The sequence below is a fragment of the Phyllobates terribilis genome, unplaced genomic scaffold, assembly GCF_046119375.1.
Source record: "Phyllobates terribilis strain yellow unplaced genomic scaffold, ASM4611937v1 Scaffold_14__1_contigs__length_39327217, whole genome shotgun sequence".
Taxonomy (NCBI): Eukaryota; Metazoa; Chordata; class Amphibia; order Anura; family Dendrobatidae; genus Phyllobates; species Phyllobates terribilis.
In genome coordinates, this window is record NW_027362774.1 from 9,382,754 (window position 1) to 9,401,511 (window position 18,758).

Below are 18,758 nucleotides of genomic sequence, written 5' to 3' on the forward strand. Positions count from 1 at the left end.
AGATCATCATTTCACTTTTGGGAGGCATGGAAATGGGGAATGGGTCACTCAGTCTTACGCTACCGATCTCACCACCAGACAGTTCTACCTGCTGCCGTCTCATCAGGGCTTTTATCTCCTTGTTGAGGACTCTCTATTGGCTGGATCTAGCATTCACCGCCACCTGTTGTAGAATTACAATTACCTCTGAAAGACAATTTTCAATTATGTTAGTACCCACAGTTATTTTAGGGTGACTTTCACGTTGGTCAATGTCCACAATAATTACTCCCTGTGCCGGCAGTTCAACTTTACCAATTTTAATGGTCATCTCCTTGAACCCCATCTGCGGCACGGGCAAGCCATTACTGGCGATGATGCTCAAGTTACTGTCTGGATACCGTGTGATATCAGCATCAGTCCAATACTGCTTAAAGAGTACATAAGGGATAGTGGTTACTTGTGACCCAGTATCCAGCAAGGCGCTCATGGGGATACCATCCAGCACCACGGGTAAAACCGGGCGCCCCCCAACGTACTTATTACGCCAATTGTAAATGTAGCACCCTGAGGATTCGGCTGCTACAGGGGTATTACACCTCAAGCCAGAGGTGTGGTATTCCACTCCCGGGTAAGGATGGAGTGTGGAACTGAGCTCAGTTAGCTGCATACACTACATACATCCCATTTCCGGGGGACAGATCGACGGTACTCCCACCAGTTTATGTGCAGGTACGATAGTGTCTGTCCCTGGCTGGAGTGGGAGGGGGGTGGAACATCCCAGTAGTGTAGGGGCAGATAGGGGGAGCAGTCTGGGTAAGGCTAGGAGCTCATTGGGTGCTGGTCACCTGAGCTCACACATAGAGGGAGTATATAAGGTGGGCACCATCTTAGATCAGGGTCAGTCTGACAGAGTTGAGTCAGAGGAGCAGAGCAGAGAAGCTCAGCCAGAAGGGCTGACAGGGAGTTGTGGTTCCGGCTGGGCCCAGCTCCAAGGCCAAGACTGAGAGAGAGAGAGAGAGAGAGGAGTCAGAAGGACCCAGAGAGAAGGAGAAGGAACCCCAAGACCCCAGAATACAAACAGCAGGGTGAAGGGTTGGCACCCAGGGTACCGGATCCCAAGCTGGCAGAGGACAAAGCACACCTTAGCCAGAGACCGGAGGTCGTGGGCAGGATCTGCCACGACCCTCACTAAATCCACTAGGAAGGCATACCAGGTATAGGGTCAGGGAACCCAGAAGGGGTGTACCCACCAAGAGACCCGAGGGAGCCGGACATAGGTGGATCCCTGGTGAGAACGGCCAGAAGAGAGGGAAAGTCAGACAGGAGCTCAGGACCACGCTCCAGAATTACTTGGGGGTTGGCCGAGTCCAGGACCTGGTGGACGCAGCACGGCTCGGGTGGTCGCTTCAGGCCAGAGTGACCATAAGAACACCCGTAAGTAAAAACCCCTGAACTGCACAGCCCGACTCTGAGTCTTCTTGCTGATTCATCCTGCACCTTCACAACCACCATCCTCTACATCTGACCCCCTGAGGCTATACCCCTCCCGTTGGGGGTTATACTATCACAGCTGCACACACACCACCAGCCTCAGCGGACCCTTCTGCAGCGGCGGCCTTTTGACCGCAAATCAACGGGTGGCGTAGTCGACACTAAGAACATCAATAACATCTATCAAGACTGCCACACACTGAGTTTGACACCCTGGGCACGGACCGGGTCGCCGCCACTCGGAGACTACAACCCCCATCTGATCCAGCTCCGGGTAATCCCCAAACAGCACTGGCCCAGGGGGCGCGTCATAAGGGCCCGGTGATCTTATGCCTGGGGGTTGGCCCTCTGCCCCAGGTTGGACCCGTTTAAATTACAGTACCTGGAAATGTGTCCGGGCTGGTTGCATCGGCGGCAAATGGGCTGTCCATCCTCTGCATAGCGGTCCGTGGGCCTCCCTCGGAACGACGGGATCCTCCTCTGTCGACGCCACGGGACATCCTCCGGACTTGAAGCCAGCTCGATGGGTCTTGACGGGTCCACTTGTAACGCCTGGACGGTCCTGGTCAACGCCGCGACGCTCCTGGTCAGCTCCTGGACTTGGTGGTGCAGATCTTTCGACGGGGCTTGGTTCAGGGCCTGTGCATCAGCCTCCACGGAGTCCATAGAGGAGGGCGCCGCCTCCTGGTGGTAGGTGAGAGCAGGGCGCCGGGGGTTTATAGCGCCACTTGTTGCGGATTCACGGAGCACCCTTATGTCCCTGTCCTTGAATTGGGCAAAGGTCAGATCAGGGTTCTGAAAGAACATGAGGCGCAGCTGGGTCCTGTGGGCGCTAGACAGCAGACCTTCTATAAACTGTTCTGTTAGTAGCTTATCCGTTTCCTGCACGCTGCCAGGGTCAGCTTGTTGGATGGCCCTCAAGGCTTCCTGCAAATTTAGGGCATAGTCTCTGATGCTGTCCTGTGCCCGCTGCTTACATCCATAGAACCTCATTTTAATCTCAGCGGAGGTACGTGTGTCAAAGGTACCCCGCAGCCGGACCAGAATACCCTTCACAGTCCTTTTCTCCTCAGTGGGCCATGATTTTACCTCCGTTTGGGCTGCGCCAGTTAACTGCCCTGTTAGTATGCTGACCTTCTGTTCCTCTGTCAGGGGGTAGACTTGGAACAAACTGTACAGCCTTTCCTTAAAGTCAGTTAGGGCATGGGGCTCCCCTGAGTACTTGGGCAGCCAGGCCGCTCCAGGGATGTAGGGCAAGGAAAAGGGCATCACCGCTGCTGCAGCTGCGTTGGTGGTAGTGGGCGCCTCTGTGTCCGACATCTTCCTCCCCCCTAGTTAAGCATGGCCTACCTTCCGACGATCCTCTTCTGTAGGCCGCAGCTCCACTGCTGCTGCTCTGGACGAGGACCTTGCATCGCGTCCTGATGACGTCAGCGTCGCTCTCTCTCCCTTTCAGGACCTTGCGCAGCGTCGGTGCGTGGGGCGGAGCTTCGGATCTCGCGCGCTTTCGGCGTCCACGCCCCTCTTCTTCCCGTGCGGCGTCCCGAAGATGGCGTCCGATGGCGGGAAGCGGCTGCGGATGGCGGGAAGACGGCAGAAGATGGCGGGAAACGACCCAAGATGGCGTCCGATGGCGGGAAACGACTCCGGACGGCGGGAAACTTCGCCACAGGTAAGTACAAAAGTCTCTTTCAGTCTCTTTCAGGCACGCAGTACCCGGTGGTTGCGGGCACGAAATCCTGCCGACTACGCCAAAGCTGGGGCACTCGGATCCGGGCAATAGGGGAGACGATGGGAGTAGTAGTGGCAACCCGGTTCCGTGGCTCAGGGTGGTCAGGCCAGTGGTAGTCCGTTATGTGCTATTGATTATGTCCGACTACGCCACCCGTGGATTTGCGGTCATTAGGAACCGCCGCTGCAAGGCAGATCGCTGGGGCTGATGATTTATGCAGCTGGGATGGTGTGACTCCCCACGGGAAGAGTGCGGCCCCAGGGCAGTGTAGTGGATGTTGGGAGTGATGGTAGTGAGAGCCCCAGTGCTGATAGTGCTGGAGGAGCAAGGAGCACGCAGACAACAGGTTGCAGTCCATGGTCTTTACTAGAACAGGTAAATTGACCCACAAACAGTCCCAGCTAGGAGGGGACCTGGATGTCTGAGAGCAACGGGGAAATTGGCCCTGGTCAGGGTGAGGGTGTAGGCCTACTGTGCTCCTTCTGGCTATCTCCTCGTTATAGGGTAACAGCCCACGTTTCCGAGCTTTCCGTGTATTCTCGCCTGTATGGCCTACGACGTGGGTTCCTTTCTGCTCCCGGCCTGGTACGGCTTTGCTGGTCCCTTCTGTTGTGGCAGGGCCTCCAGGCTTCTTAGGCCAAGGAACATACAGTCCCCTGCGAACTGGTTATCTGCTGAAGAATGTGGAATCCTCCCAGCCTCAGACACCAAAGTCTGGTAAATTAAGTCCTTTATCTGCCAAGACAGGCTCACTTCGCCTCTTGTCTCTGGCTTGTGGCTCTCCTCCTGCCACACTTTCTCTTAGGTGCAATACAACTGTCCCTCTCTGCTCTGGGACCTGAATCCTGAGACAGGTCGTCCAGTTCTCTCTAACCCTGCCCCCAGCACCAGCTTTTATAGGGGCAGCCTGCTCTCCCTACTGGCCTGAGACAGGAGGTACTGCATGCTAATGTTCCCCTGACTAGAGAACCTCCCCCTTGCTCTCAGACACAGCTTTATTACATTTTGTGGCATACAGGCCAGGGTGACACACTAGAACTCCAGACCTGAACAGAGGAATTTACTCTCATCACCAGCGATTCTCTGGAGAAACTGAGGGTATTTAAAGAATCAGCAAGGGTGTGTTAATTAGCAGCAGAAGGTGGAGATCACCACTGGGTCCTAGAGAGGGAGGGATGATGAAAGAATCAAGAAGGTGTCTACAAGGCCAAGCGTAGCAACCTTCTACAGACGGATCCAGAATGACTGTCTGTAAAACCTGATACACACGTGACAGATACCCACATAAATGAAAAAAAATCAATACAAAATTTGAGGCAAGGAACAGATGTGTAAATTTTTATTCATGCCATTTCATAGCATACAACTGATACGGCCATGTGCATGAGGCCTAGCAAGAGAAATGCTGCATATAAATGAGATTGCAGAGCCTTAATGGTCACTGGACAGTCGTCCGCTGTGCTTACCTGGCAGCACCCTTAGAACCGAACACGAAGCTGAATAATTCACCAACATCTTGTACCTTTTATCCAAAACACAAATATACCTGATGTGTTCAGAGGATCTTGCATTAAAACAATAGGATGAAATAAATACCTGTTGTGTAAGATGTCAATCATGTGTATGTGTTTATATGTAAATATAGATTTTATTTTTCCATCATTTTTTTAATTGCTGCACTTTTGCATTTTGAAACCTCCCTCTCTATGGTAGAAAGGAGGAAGCGGTGGCGGTGGAGCACATTCCATATTTATTACTTTTCAGTACATTAGACCATTTAGTGCCTTTACAAGGCACTCAGCCAGGCTCGGTTCCATGTAAATGCGTGGTGTACATGCCAAGACAGAAACCCTCAAGGCTGATCACATAAATTAATAAATATTCTGTAGTAAGCTGAATCGTACCACTTGCCTGTTATTTATCAGTCTCATGTTTTTTTTCCGTTCATCCCCACTTTATTTGCTTTAGTTTCAATTTTTCATATTACGCCGTAAGTCGGGAAGTTGGTTTATTTGTCATTTGGCAAAGTGGTAATGCTGAGCGGAGCGGTGGCATTTCCTGTAATGTCCGGAGAACGCACAAATGTTCTGTTGGTTTTAGAGAGAAAGAGAGTTTCAACTATTGAGACCACAAGACAGATAATCTGATCCATTGACAATGTTACATACCCGAGGAAAGTGGTAAACAGGTCGTCGTTATATAGTATGAAAGTTGTGAAGGACACAGCTATGTAACCTATACCAACTGTACATGTATCATTATAAACCTAAAGATGCCGAAATTATACCAGCCTGGCACATGTCATTAAATGCAGTAGGATATATAATTTGTACTATCTGAACATACAGTATATAATTGTGTACATAAGATACCCAGGTTATACCAGCTGCACATATATAATTAAATATAGAAAATACCCAGGTTATATCAGCTGTACATATATAATTATATACAAAAGATACCCAGGTTATACCAGCTGTACATATATGATTATATACAGAAGATACCCAGGTTATACCAGCTGTGCATATATAATTATATACAGGAGATGCCCAGGTTATACCATCTGTACATATATAATTATATAAAGAAGACACCCAGGTTAAACCAGCTGTACATATCTAATTATATATAGAAAATACCCAGGTTATACCAGCTGTACATATATGATTATACACAGGACATGCCCAGGTTATACCAGGTGTACATATATAATTATATACAGAGGATGCCCAGGTCATAACAGCTGTACTTATATGATTATATAAAGGAGATGCTCAGGTTATACCAGCTATACATATATAATTATATATAGGAGATGCTTAGGTTATACCAGCTGTACATACAGTATATGACTATATACAGGAGATAATCAGATTATACCAACTGTACATATATAATTATACACAGGAGATACCAAGGTTATACCAGCTGTACATGTATGATTATATACAGGAGATGATCAAGTTATACCAGCTGTACATATATGACTATATACAGGAGATGTTCAGGTTATATCAGCTGTACATATATGGGTACTTACTAGTGTTCAGCGAGCACTAAAATGCTCAGGTGCTCGAAGCTCGGGCCGAGCTAACCGTGATACTCGGGTGCTCGACCCGAGCAACGAGCCCAATGTTAATCTATGGGAGACCCGAGCATTTTTGCGGCGGCACCCCGCGCAGTCTGTAGAAAGCCTAAAAAGTGCCCAAAATGATAGTGACAGTGCTCAAATTACATGGGGACAGCATGGGGATCACCCCAGGAAGCATTTCTGACCCCCCAGGTCACTGCTGTCAACAACGTGGTCAGAGGTATTAAGCCACTTTTACGGGCTCACAATAAAACGTTCAAAAACGAAACTGAAAGTGCTTTCCTGTGAAATATGTTAAGGAACATCCTTTCCAGGGTAAAGACTTGTGTATAAGGTAAAATAAATAACCAAAAACAAAAATACTCCTCCACACCTTGGGCTATGTTCACAAGTAGCATTTTTTATGCGTTTTTGCACTTTTGTATTGCTTTCAACCGTGACAAATGCATCCACCGGGAAATGTCATTATAACATTTTACAACCTTATCTGCCCATGTGCTGTGTGACACATGCATACAGTGCTGAAAAGACATGGGAACAGCATGGGGAAGACCCCTGGATGCATCTCTGACACCCAGGTCACTGCCTAAAAGAGTGCCCATCAGAAGTGATTCTTGCCGCATCAGACTTGCAAGTCCTTGTCCCAGGGCAGTGTTCAATTGTACCTCCCCCATTCCTTGCAATGCAAGCGCAAGTATGCAGCCTGCCACCCACCCACCCCCAGGCTGCAATACCATACTGCTTGCTTGCTTGCACTTGAAATTGGGCCTTTTAGGCATGTGGAGGAGGAATCTGGCCACCACGTCATGGCTGCGTCGGTGGCCTGGTATCCATACTCAGTCCCCAGCCGCCCGGCGGCCGGGTGTCCACGCTTGGTCCCCAGCTACCAGGGGGCGGCCGGGTGTCCATACTCGGTCCCCAGCTGCCCCGCGGCCGGGTGCCCACACGCGGTCCCCAGCCACCTTGGGGCGGCCGGGTGTCCATAAACAGTCCCCAGCCACCCCTATTTGAAGGACAGCCTAACCACAAACACGTGGACAAGTGAATGTGGCCAGGGATGGTCCATCTGACTGACGCCGTCACACTGGGTTAATATTGTGGAAGCTGGGACACTGTGGGACACTGGGATGCAACACGTCCTCCAGACATAGAGGATTGCGGGTCCTGGGTCAATCAGGCTTCAACACAAAGTTCAAAAGGTAGACAGCAGCAGTGGTCGGCCTCCTACACAACGAGTAAATTATTCATGATCATGAGGCCATCCATCTCCTTAGCTTCCTGTTCCTTGTAATGCAAGCGCATGTATGTAGTAGCGGCTAGGCCTGAAGTGGTCAGCGTTTTGGCGCATATCCTACGTCCTCCGAGGATCGCTGGATGTTTTCCTGCTACTATCCCAGTTCTATGACTCCCATTAAAACAAAGCTTCAGGTGATGAATGATGGATGAGGTGGTGGCAAAGGAGAAAGAGCAGGAGGAACAGGGACCATTCACATCAATATCAGGCCAGTCAACCACACATGTCTTGTAGGATATGTTTCTGTACCAAAAGGAGCGGTTTAGCTGCACAGTTATAGGGCATACAGTGAGTGTAATGCCTACCAAAAATTTCGAGGCACTCCAATGCCCCTTGGAAGTGACATGGAGGTCAGAGAGCCTTAACTAAACCGTTTTTTCCATTTATAGAAACTGGGTCTCCTGTACACTGTTGGCCTAAGCAGTGAATGGAAGGCTTTCCAAAAATTCTGAGAAACTGCAATGCCCCCTGAAACAGATGTGGATTACAGCGTACTAAAAACCTTCTACCCATTATTGGGGGGTGGGTCTCCCTTAGTGTTAGCCTATGCATTGAAAAGCAAAAGCTGACTAAAATTAGGAGGAAATGCAATGCCCATTGGAAGAGTCGTGGAGGTTAGTTTTAATTAAAAACAACATTTCAATGCCCCTTGGAAGAGCTGTGGAGTTCAGAGTGGTTTAACAAGACGGTTTTAATGCCCCTTGGAAGAGACGTGGAGTTCAGAGTGGTTTAACAAGACGGTTTTAATGCCCCTTGGAAGAGACGTGGAGTTCAGAGTGGTTTAACAAGACGGTTTTAATGCCCCTTGGAAGAGTGGTGGAGGTCGCAGTAGCTTAACAAGATGGTTTTAATGCCCCTTGGAAGAGTGGTGGAGGTCACAGTAGCTTAACAAGATGGTTTTAATGCCCCTTGGAAGAGACGTGGAGTTCAGAGTGGTTTAACAAGACGGTTTTAATGCCCCTTGGAAGAGACGTGGAGTTCAGAGTGGTTTAACAAGACGGTTTTAATGCCCCTTTGAAGAGACAAGGAGGTCACAGTGGAATAAAAAGACAATATCAGTGACCCTTGGAAGAGTGATAGAGGTCGCAGCAGCTTAACAAGATGGTTTTAATGCCCCTTGGAAGAGTGGTGGAGGTCACAGTAGCTTAACAAGATGGCTTTAATGCCCTTTGGAAGAGACGTGGAGGTCAGAGTGGTTTAACAAGATGGTTTTAATGCCCCTTGGAAGAGACGTGGAGGTCACAGTAGCTTAACAAGACGGTTTTAATGCCCCTTGGAAGAGACTTGGTGTTCAGAGTGGTTTAACAAGACAGTTTTAATGCCCCTTGGAAGAGATGTGGAGGTCACAATGGAATAAAAGACAATATCAATGCCCCTTGGAAGAGTGGTGCATGTCGCAGTAGCTTAACAAGATGGTTTTAATGCCCCTTGGAAGAGTGGTGGAGGTCACAATAGCTTAACAAGACGGTTTTAATGCCCCTTGGAAGAGACGTGGAGGTCAGAGTGGTTTAACAAGACGGTTTTAATGCCCCTTGGAAGAGACGTGGAGGTCACAGTAGCTTAACAAGACGGTTTTAATGCCCCTTGGAAGAGTGGTGGAGGTCGCAGTAGCTTAAAAAGACGGTTTTAATGCCCCTTGGAAGAGACGTGGAGGACAGAGTGGTTTAACAAGACAGTTTTAATGCCCCTTGGAAGAGACGTGGAGGTCACAGTGGAATAAAAAGACAATATCAATGCCCCTTGGAAGAGTGGTGGAGGTCGCAGTAGCTTAGCAAGACTATTTTAATTCCCCTTACAAGAGCCATGCAGTACAGCATATTCAAAACATTATTCCCATTATTGAGGAGTGGGTCTCCCAAAGTCTTTGCCTATGCCTTCCAAGCAAAAGCTGCCAAAAATTAGGACGGAGGAACTTGCAATGCTGGCAAACAAGAGCCATGCAGTACAGCATATTCAAAACATTATTCCCATTATTGGGGAGTGGGTCTCCCATAGTCTTTGCCTATGCCTTCCAAGCAAAAGCTGCCAAAAATTAGGATGGAGGAACTTGCAATGCTGGCAAACAAGAGCCATGCAGTACAGCATATTCAAAACATTATTCCCATTATTGGGGAGTGGGTCTCCCATAGTCTTTGCCTATGCCTTCCAGGCAAAAGCTGCCAAAAATTAGGATGGAGGAACTTGCAATGCTGGCAATCAAGAGCCATGCAGTACAGCATATTCAAAACATTATTCCCATTATTGGGGAGTGGGTCTCCCATAGTCTTTGCCTATGCCTTCCAAGCAAAAGCTGCCAAAAATTAGGATGGAGGAACTTGCAATGCTGGCAACACGGACCACGGTCACCCTGGTGGCATAGTGGTGGTGGAGGCTGAGGATAAGGAGAAGAGCAAAAAACAGCCGAAATGAGGAAGCGTATACCCATGTGTGGGTGTGAAACGGTGCATGGGAATACACCTCCCGAAATAACACAGTGGATTTGACTTTATGTTACTCTGCTGTCATTTGGTGGTGATGAGAAGTCTGGCCCAATCCACCCCTTGTTCATTTTGATAAGGGTCAGCTTGTCATCGTTGTCAGTTGACAGGCGAGTGCGCTTATCAGTTATAATTCCCCCAGCGGCACTAAAGACACGCTCCAATAACACGCTAGTGGCAGGGCAGGCCAGGACCTCCAAGGCATACAGAGCGAGTTCATTCCAAGTGTCCAGCTTGGATACCCAATAATTAAAAGGCACAGAGGAATCACGGAGGATGCTGGTACGGTCGGCAAGGTACTCCCTCACCATCTTTTGAAACTTTCCACTCCTTGTGAGAGCAGCCCACGCCTCAGGGCCTGTAAGCTGGGCGGGTCTCAGAAAACTGTCCTAGAATGTTGACAGTGTTCCCCTGCCTCTGCTGGATTGGAGTTACGTCTCTCTCTCCTGTACGCCTTGGTTGGTCAACGAACTGTGACCTCTGCCGCTAGCGTGTTCAGATGGGAATTTTTTTAACAGTTCTGTAACAAGGGCCTTCTGGTACTGCCCCATTTTTGTAGACCTCTCCACCTCAGGAATAAGAGAGTGAAAGTTCTCCTTGTAGCGGGGGTCTAAAAGTGTCACCAACCAGTAATGACTGTCACCCAACATTTTGACAACGCGAGGGTCACGGTTAAGGCAGCGTAACATAAAGTCAGCCATGCATGCCAGACTGGTAACGGGCAAGACTTCCGTGTCCTCACCAAGATGACGACTGACCATGCTCTCCTCCTCCTCCTCCTCCTCCCCCCTGTCCCCAGGCCACCTACGCTGAACCGATGGTATGACAGTTGTAAAGGTACTAGCATCTACAGTGCATGATACCAGCTCCTGTTCTTCCTCCTCTTCCTCCTCTCCCTCATTGTCCCCCAATGCACGTTGAGATGAGATGAGGCTGGGCTGTGTGTAATCACCCATTACGGCTTCTTGATCCATCTCATCATACTCTGGCTGCAATGCCTCCTCTTTAATTCTCTGCAGAGAGCGTTGCAAAAGACAGACAAGTGGGATGCTGACGCTAATGATGGCGTCATCGCCACTCACCATCTTGGTGGACTCCTCAAAGTTTGTCAGGATGGTACATATGTCAGACATCCAGGTCCACTCCTGAGGTCTTATGTGTGGAGTCTGACCTGAATATCGAAGGCCTTGTTGCAGCTGGTACTCCACAACTGCTCTCTTCTGCTCACAAATCCTTTGCAACATGTGGAGGGTAGAGTTCCAAAGTGTGGGGACATCACATACCAGTCGGTGTGCCGGAAGCTGCAAACGCTGCTGCAACACAGCAAGGGCGGCGGAAGCTGTAGCTGACTTCCGAAAATGAGCTGACAGGCGGCGTACTTTGACGAGCAGATCTGGCAACTCGGGGTATGATTTAAGAAACTGCTGAACCACGAGGTTAAGCACATGAGCCAGGCATGGTACGTGTGTGATCTCGCCTCGCCTCAGAGCCGCCACCAGGTTACGGCCATTGTCATACACGACCATGCCTGGATGTAGGTTCAGTGGTCTCAGCCACAGACCTGCCTGCTCTTTCACAGCTGTCCACAACTCACAAGCAGTGTGAGGTTTATCACCTAAGCTTATGAGTTTCAGCACAGCCTGTTGCCGCTTGGCGGAGGCAGTACTGCAGTGCTTCCAGCTTGTAACTGATGTGGTGATATCTGAGATGGAGGCTGAACATGAAGAGGAGGAGGAAGATGCGCAGGAGCTGTACACTGTAGGGGCAACTCTGACTGACATAGAGCCCGAAATCCTCGGTGTGGGGAGGATATGTTCCGTCCAAAGGTCCGACTGGGTCCCGGCTTCCACTATGTTTACCTAGTGTGCCGTCAGGGAGATGTACCCTCCCTTGCCACAAGCACTTGTTCACGTGTCCGTTGTCAGGTGGACTCTCCCAATAACTGCATTGTTGAGGGCACGGCAGATGTTTTGGGACATGTGCTTGTGTTGTGCGGGGATGGCACACCGGGCAAAATAGTTTCTGCTGGAGACCGAGTACTGAGGGACGGCCACCGCCATAAGGTTGCGGAAGGATTCAGTCTCCACCAGCCTAAAAGGCAGCATTTCCAACGCAAGCAGTCGTGAAATGTGCGAATTTAGGACTGTGGCCTGTGGGGCGTTGGCTGCGAATTTGCGCTTTCGTTCAAAGGTCTGGGATATGGACAATTGAACGCTGCGGTGGGACGTGGACGTGGACGTTGATGCTGTTTCTTGAGAAACTGCCATAAGAAGTGAAGACTGAGAGGAGGGGGCATCTTTGCATGCAGTATGGACAGGGGATTGCCTTGCACGCACAACAGGGGGTTCTCTTACACGCCCAACAGTGGAAGAAGCAGTGGTGACACCCGCTGACACTGGTCGTGGACCCTGGAGTTCGCCCCACAAAGTCGGGTGCTTTGCTGCCATGTGCCTGATCATGCTGGTGGTGGTCAGGCTGGTAGTTTTGTCACCCCTGCTGATGTTGGCATGGCAGGAGGTACAAATGGCCTTTTCGGGGTTATCAGCAGAGTCTTTAAAAAAATTCCAGACTCTGGAAGATCTACCAGTTGTACTGGCAACGTCCCTCGTGTTGGTGTTACGGGGAACTGTTGCCCGCCTTCTGTGTGCGGCCACCACACTGCTTCTTCCTGCCTGTTGGGGTACTCTGCCTCCCTCGCCCTGTGTTCTGCTGGCCTCTCTCTGCGTGTCCTCCTGCCACGTTGGGTCAGTTACTAGATCATCCACCACCTCCTCCTTTTCCACTTGCGCACCACGATCCTCCTCCTCACTTCGTGGCAATTGTGTCCCGTCATCGTCCACCTCTTGTGACAAATTGCCAGGGTCGACTTCCTCTGGCCGTGGCTGTTCAAATATTTGGGTATCGCTACATGGTATCTCCTCTTCCACCACTTCAAGCGGAGCAGGCGAGGGGCACAAATCTGGAAATGGACCAGTGAACAGCTCTTCAGAGCGTCCAAGTGTGGGATCAGTTGCTGTCTGACGACACTCGGCGTGGTGGGAGGAAGGAGCATCAGGGTGAGGAGGAGTATGCGGTTGAGACTCACGGCTGCTAAAACTTGACCGTGTGGAAGATAGACCGGAGGTGGTGGTGCCCAGGTAACCAGGTAACTGGAAGTATTATCTGCTATCCAATTAATAACTTGTTCACACTGATCAGTTTGCAATACTGGTGTTGTAGTGTGCTTCCCTAGTAATTCGGTCAAGAAGTGGGAGCGAGAAGATGTGGCTGTTGGTTGTGGCACATTTTCACCTTGGCCACGGCCTCGTCCTCTACACGAACCATCACCTGAACGTCCAGTTCCACATCCCTTGCCACGCGCCTTGCCCATTGTAAATGAAGTAAAATAGCTTACACTCGCACTATCAATGGAAAAAGGGTAATAAAAAGGAGATTAGAACCGTGGAAGAAGAAAACCACAGTTCTATTTCTCCGGCCTACACCAGACTCTTTTAAACAGATATATTTGTGTCTGAACAGTCAGGGAGACACTATTACAGTTTTTTTTACGGAAAAACGTCCAAAAGCAGGATAATACAGAGATTTGAACCGTGGAACTGCAAAACCACAGTACTATTTCTCTGGCCTACACCAGAATCTTTTAAACAGACATATTTGTGTCTGAACAGTCAGCGAGACACTATTACTGTTTTTTTTACGGAAAAATGCCAAAAGCAGGATAATACAGAGATTTCAACCGTGGAACTGCAAAACCACAGTTCTAGTTCTCTGGCCTACACCAGACTCTTTTAAACAGATATATTGGTGTCTGAACAGTCACAGACACATGAATTTTTTTTTTTTTTGGGGGGTGGGGAATACCTAAAGGTTAATAAGACACGTATTTGTACAGTCTGACTGAGGAAAAAAAAAATACAGGATTTAGATTTAAAAAAAAGGATTTTTTCTGGCCCCTGAGACCGGGGGATAAGTCCAGCAATTTAACCAGCAGGAGCACACAGGACTGTAATGCACTGTTTGTTGGTATAACCACTGCGTCTCCTATACAGCCTGCCTGCCTGCCAGCCTGATATCTGGGGTGGATATTAGTCCTGAAAAGGACTGTTTGTTTGATTTAGCAGGCTTTAGAGACCCTACACTACCTATTTCGCACTATACAGTGGTGCCCAAAAGTATTGGCACCTCTGCAATTCTGTCAGATAATACTCAGTTTCTTCCTGAAAATGATTGCAATCACAAATTCTTTGGTATTATTATCTTCATTTAATTTGCTTGCAAGGAAAAAACACAAAAGAGAATGAAGCAAAAATCAAATCATTGATCATTTCACACAAAACTCCAAAAATGGGCCAGACAAAAGTATTGGCACCCTCAGCCTAATACAGTTATATGAAAAAGTTTGGGCACCCCTATTAATCGTAAGTTTAATGTTTTATAAAAATTGGTGTTTTTGCAACAGCTATTTCAGTTTGATCTATGTAATAACTGTTGGACACAGTAATGTTTCTGCCTTGAAATGAGGTTTATTGTACTAACAGAAAATGTGCAATCTGCATTGAAACAAAATTTGACAGGTGCATAAGTATGGGCACCTCACCAGAAAAGTGACATTAATATTTAGTAGATCCTCCTTTTGCAAAAATAACAGCCTCTAGTCGCTTCCTGTAGCTTTTAATGAGTTCCTGAATCCTGGATGAAGGTATTTTTGACCATTCCTCTTTACAAAACAATTCCAGTTCAGTTAAGTTTGATGGTCGCCGAGCATGGACAGCCCTCTTCAAATGATCCCACAGATGTTCAATGATATTCAGGTCTGGGGACTGGGATGGCCATTCCAGAACATTGTAATTGTTCCTCTGCATGAATGCCTGAGTAGATTTGGAGCGGTGTTTTGGATCATTGTCTTGCTGAAAGATCCATCCCCTGCGTAACTTCAACTTTGTCACTGATTCTTGAACATTATTGTCAAGAATCTGCTGATACTGAGTGGAATCCATGCGTCCCTCAACTTTAACAAGATTCCCGGTGACGGCATTGGCCACACAGCCCCAAAGCATGATGGAACCTCCACCAAATTTTACTGTGGGTAGCAAGTGTTTTTCTTGGAATGCTGTGTATTTTTGCCGCCATGCATAACGCCTTTTTGTATGACCAAACAACTCAATCTTGGTTTCATCAGTCCACAGGACCTTCTTCCAAAAAGAAATTGGTTTCTCGAAATGTGCTTTTGCATACCTCAGCCGACTCTGTTTGTGGCGTGCTTTCAGAAACGGCTTCTTTCGCATCACTCTCCCATACAGCTTCTCCTTGTGCAAAGTGCGTTGTATAGTTGACCGATGCACAGTGACACCATCTGCAGCAAGTTTATGCTGCAGGTCTCTGGAGGTGGTCTGAGGATTGTCCTTGACTGATCTCACCATTCTTCTTCTCTGCCTTTCTGATATTTTTCTTGGCCTGCCACTTCTGGCCTTAACAAGAACTGTCCCTGTGTTCTTCCATTTCCTTACTATGTTCCTCACAGTGGAAATTGACAGGTTAAATCGCTGAGACAGCTTTTTGTATCCTTCCCCTGAACAACTATGTTGAATAATCTTTGTTTTCAGATCATTTGACAGTTGTTTTGAGGAGCCCATGATGCCACTCTTCAGAGGAGATTCAAACAGGAGAACAACTTGCAAGTGGCCACTTTAAGTAGCTTTTCTCATGATTGCATACACCTGGCTATGAAGTTCAAAGCTCAATGAGGCTACAAAACCAAAAAAAGTGCTTTAGTAAGTCAGTAAAAAGTAGGTAGGAGTATTTAAAACAAGAAAATGATAAGGGTGCCCATACTTATGCACCTGTCAAATTTTGTTTGAATGCAGATTGCACATTTTCTGTTAGTACAATAAACCTAATTTCAAGGCAGAAACATTACTGTGTCCAACAGTTATTACATATATCAAACTGAAATAGCTGTTGCAAAAACACCAATTTTTATAAAACATTAAGCTTAAGATTAATAGGGGTGCCCAAACTTTTTCATATAACTGTACTTGGTTGCACAACCTTTAGCCAAAATAACTGCGAACAACCGCTTCCAGTAACCATCAATGAGTTTCTTACAATGCTCTGCTGGAATTGTAGACCATTCTTCTTTGGCAAACTGCTCCAGGTTCCTGATATTTGAAGGGTGCCTTCTCCAAACTGCCATTTTGAGATCTCTCCACAGGTGTTCTATGGGATTCAGGTCTGGACTCATTGCTGGCCACCTTAGAAGTCTCCAGTGCTTTCTCTCAAACCAATTTATAGTGCTTTTGGAAGTGTGTTTTGGGTCATTGTCCTGCTGGAAGACCCATGACCTCTGAGGGAGACCCAGCTTTCTCACACTGGGCCCTACATTATGCTGCAAAATTTGTTGGTAGTCTTCAGACTTCATAATGCCATGCACACGGTCAAGCAGTTCAGTGCCAGAGGCAGCAAAGCAACCCCAAAACATCAGGGAACCTCCGCCATGTTTGACTGTAGAGACCGTGTTCTTTTCTTTGAATGCCTCTTTTTTTTTCCTGTACACTCTATGTTGATGCTTTTTCCCAAAAAGCTCTACTTTTGTCTCATCTGACCAGAGAACATTCTTCCAAAACATTTTAGGCTTTCTCAGGTAAGTTTTGGCAAACTCCAGCCTGGCTTTTTTATGTCTCGGGGTAAGAAGTGGGGTCTTCCTGGGTATCCTACCATACAGTCCCTTTTCATTCAGATGCCGATGGATAGTACGGGTTGACACTGTTGTACCCTCAGACTGCAGGGCAGCTTGAACTTGTTTGGATGTTAGTCGAGGTTCTTTATCCACCATCCGCACAATCTTGCGTTGAAATCTCTCGTCAATTTTTCTTTTCCGCCCACATCTAGGGAGGTTAGCCACAGTGCCATGGGCTTTACACTTCTTGATGACACTGTGCACGGAAGACACAGGAACATTCAGGTCTTTGGAGATGGACTTGTAGCCTTGAGATTGCTCATGCTTCCTCACAATTTGGTTTCTCAAGTCCTCAGACAGTTCTTTGGTCTTCTTTCTTTTCTCCATGCTCAATGTAGTACACACAAGGACACAGGACAGAGGTTGAGTCAACTTTAATCCATGTTAACTGGCTGCAAGTGTGATTTAGTTATTGCCAACACCTGTTAGGTGCCACAGGTAAGTTACAGGTGCTGTTAATTACACGAATTACAGAAGCATTACATGATTTTTCAAACAGTGCCAATACTTTTGTCCACCCCCTTTTTTAGGTTTGGTGTGCAATTATATCCAATTTGGCTTTAGGACATTTCTTTTTGTGTTTTTTCATTGAAGACAAATTAAATGAAGATAATAATACAAAAGAATTTGTGATTGCAATCATTTTCAGGAAGAAACTGAGTATTATCTGACAGAATTGCAGGGGTGCCAATACTTTTGGCCACCACTGTATATCTCTCCCTAACTCAGCAGCACTAACCCTACACTGTCTGATCCCAGGCGACTGTGTCTAAAATGGCGGCGCCCGGTTTTAAATTCTCGAGGTGACGCTGTGCGGCCAGCCAATCACTGTAATGCCCAAAAACAACTGGGCTGCGGCACTAAAGTGACTGGCTGGCAATCCCTGCATGTTCATTGGCTCTGTAAAGAGCGTCAAACGTGCAGGGGGGAGACTCGAACTCCCGTCCGAGCAACCCGGAAATGCTCGGTGTTTGCCGAACATCCCGAGTAGCGAGATGCTCGGGCGAATACCGAGCAGTGTCGAGCATGCTCGCTCAACACTAGTACTTACCGAAGATACCCAGGTTATAGCAGCTGTACATATATCATTATATACAGGAAATTCCCAAGTTATACCAGCTGTACATATATGATTATTTATAGAAGATGCCCAGGTTATACAATCATGGACCAGATTACTATATACAAGAACATATATAATTGATCAGTGCACTTATCATATACTAGAATAAGCTCAGGTAATTTCAACTTGCTTCACAGCATTATCACTATGATCAGATTGTACTTTATAGCCAGTGACATACAACCAATGGCGGCAGGCCACGCAACTGCTATGGGGCCCGTGAGCCGGGGGGGTCCCCATAGCAGTCCAAGGGCGGGCATACTGCCGCCGGTGCAGCTGCATCGGGGGGCCCGCCAGTGCAGCTGCTCCCTGCACACGGCGGGCAGGAAGTGATCCCTGCAGCTCCGCTGCTATTTTAGCGGAGCTGGAGGGATCTGTCCTCTGCTTCCTCCCTGACACAGACGCAAGCAGCTTGATGATGTTATCATGCTGCGCGCGCCTGGGTCAGGCAGAAAGTTGCTAGCAACGAGGAGGATGCTACAGGGGAGCGAGCTGAGAGGTAAGTTGTTTTTTTCTTTTGTTTTTTTTACTGAAATGCTGGGGAGAGGAACAGGAGAATGAGGGGAGGTGGGGGAGAGCAATGATGAGGATGGTGGGGCTTGGGAGAGCAATGATGGGGATGGTGGGACTGGGGAGAGCAATGATGGGGATGGTGGGACTGGGGAGAGCAATGATGGGGATGGTGGGGCTGGGGAGAGCAATAATGGGGATGGTGGGGCTGCAGAGAGCAATGATGAGGATGATAGAGCTGAGGAGAGCGCTACTGGGGCTGGGGAGAGCAATAACGGGGATGGGGCTGGGGAGAGCAATGACGGGGATGGTGGGGCTG

At 48.1% G+C, this 18,758-nt stretch overlaps 1 long non-coding RNA gene across 1 annotated transcript in view; it reads right to left on the reverse strand.

Moving 5' to 3' along the window:
* Positions 1-5,119: 5,119 nt before the first annotated feature.
* Positions 5,120-18,758, reverse strand: part of LOC141175741 (uncharacterized) — a 165,686-nt gene continuing 152,047 nt past the window's right edge. Inside the window, exon 3 of the long non-coding RNA XR_012253051.1 lies at positions 5,120-5,292. This is a non-coding gene — a long non-coding RNA (uncharacterized lncRNA). The remainder of the gene's footprint in view (positions 5,293-18,758) is intronic.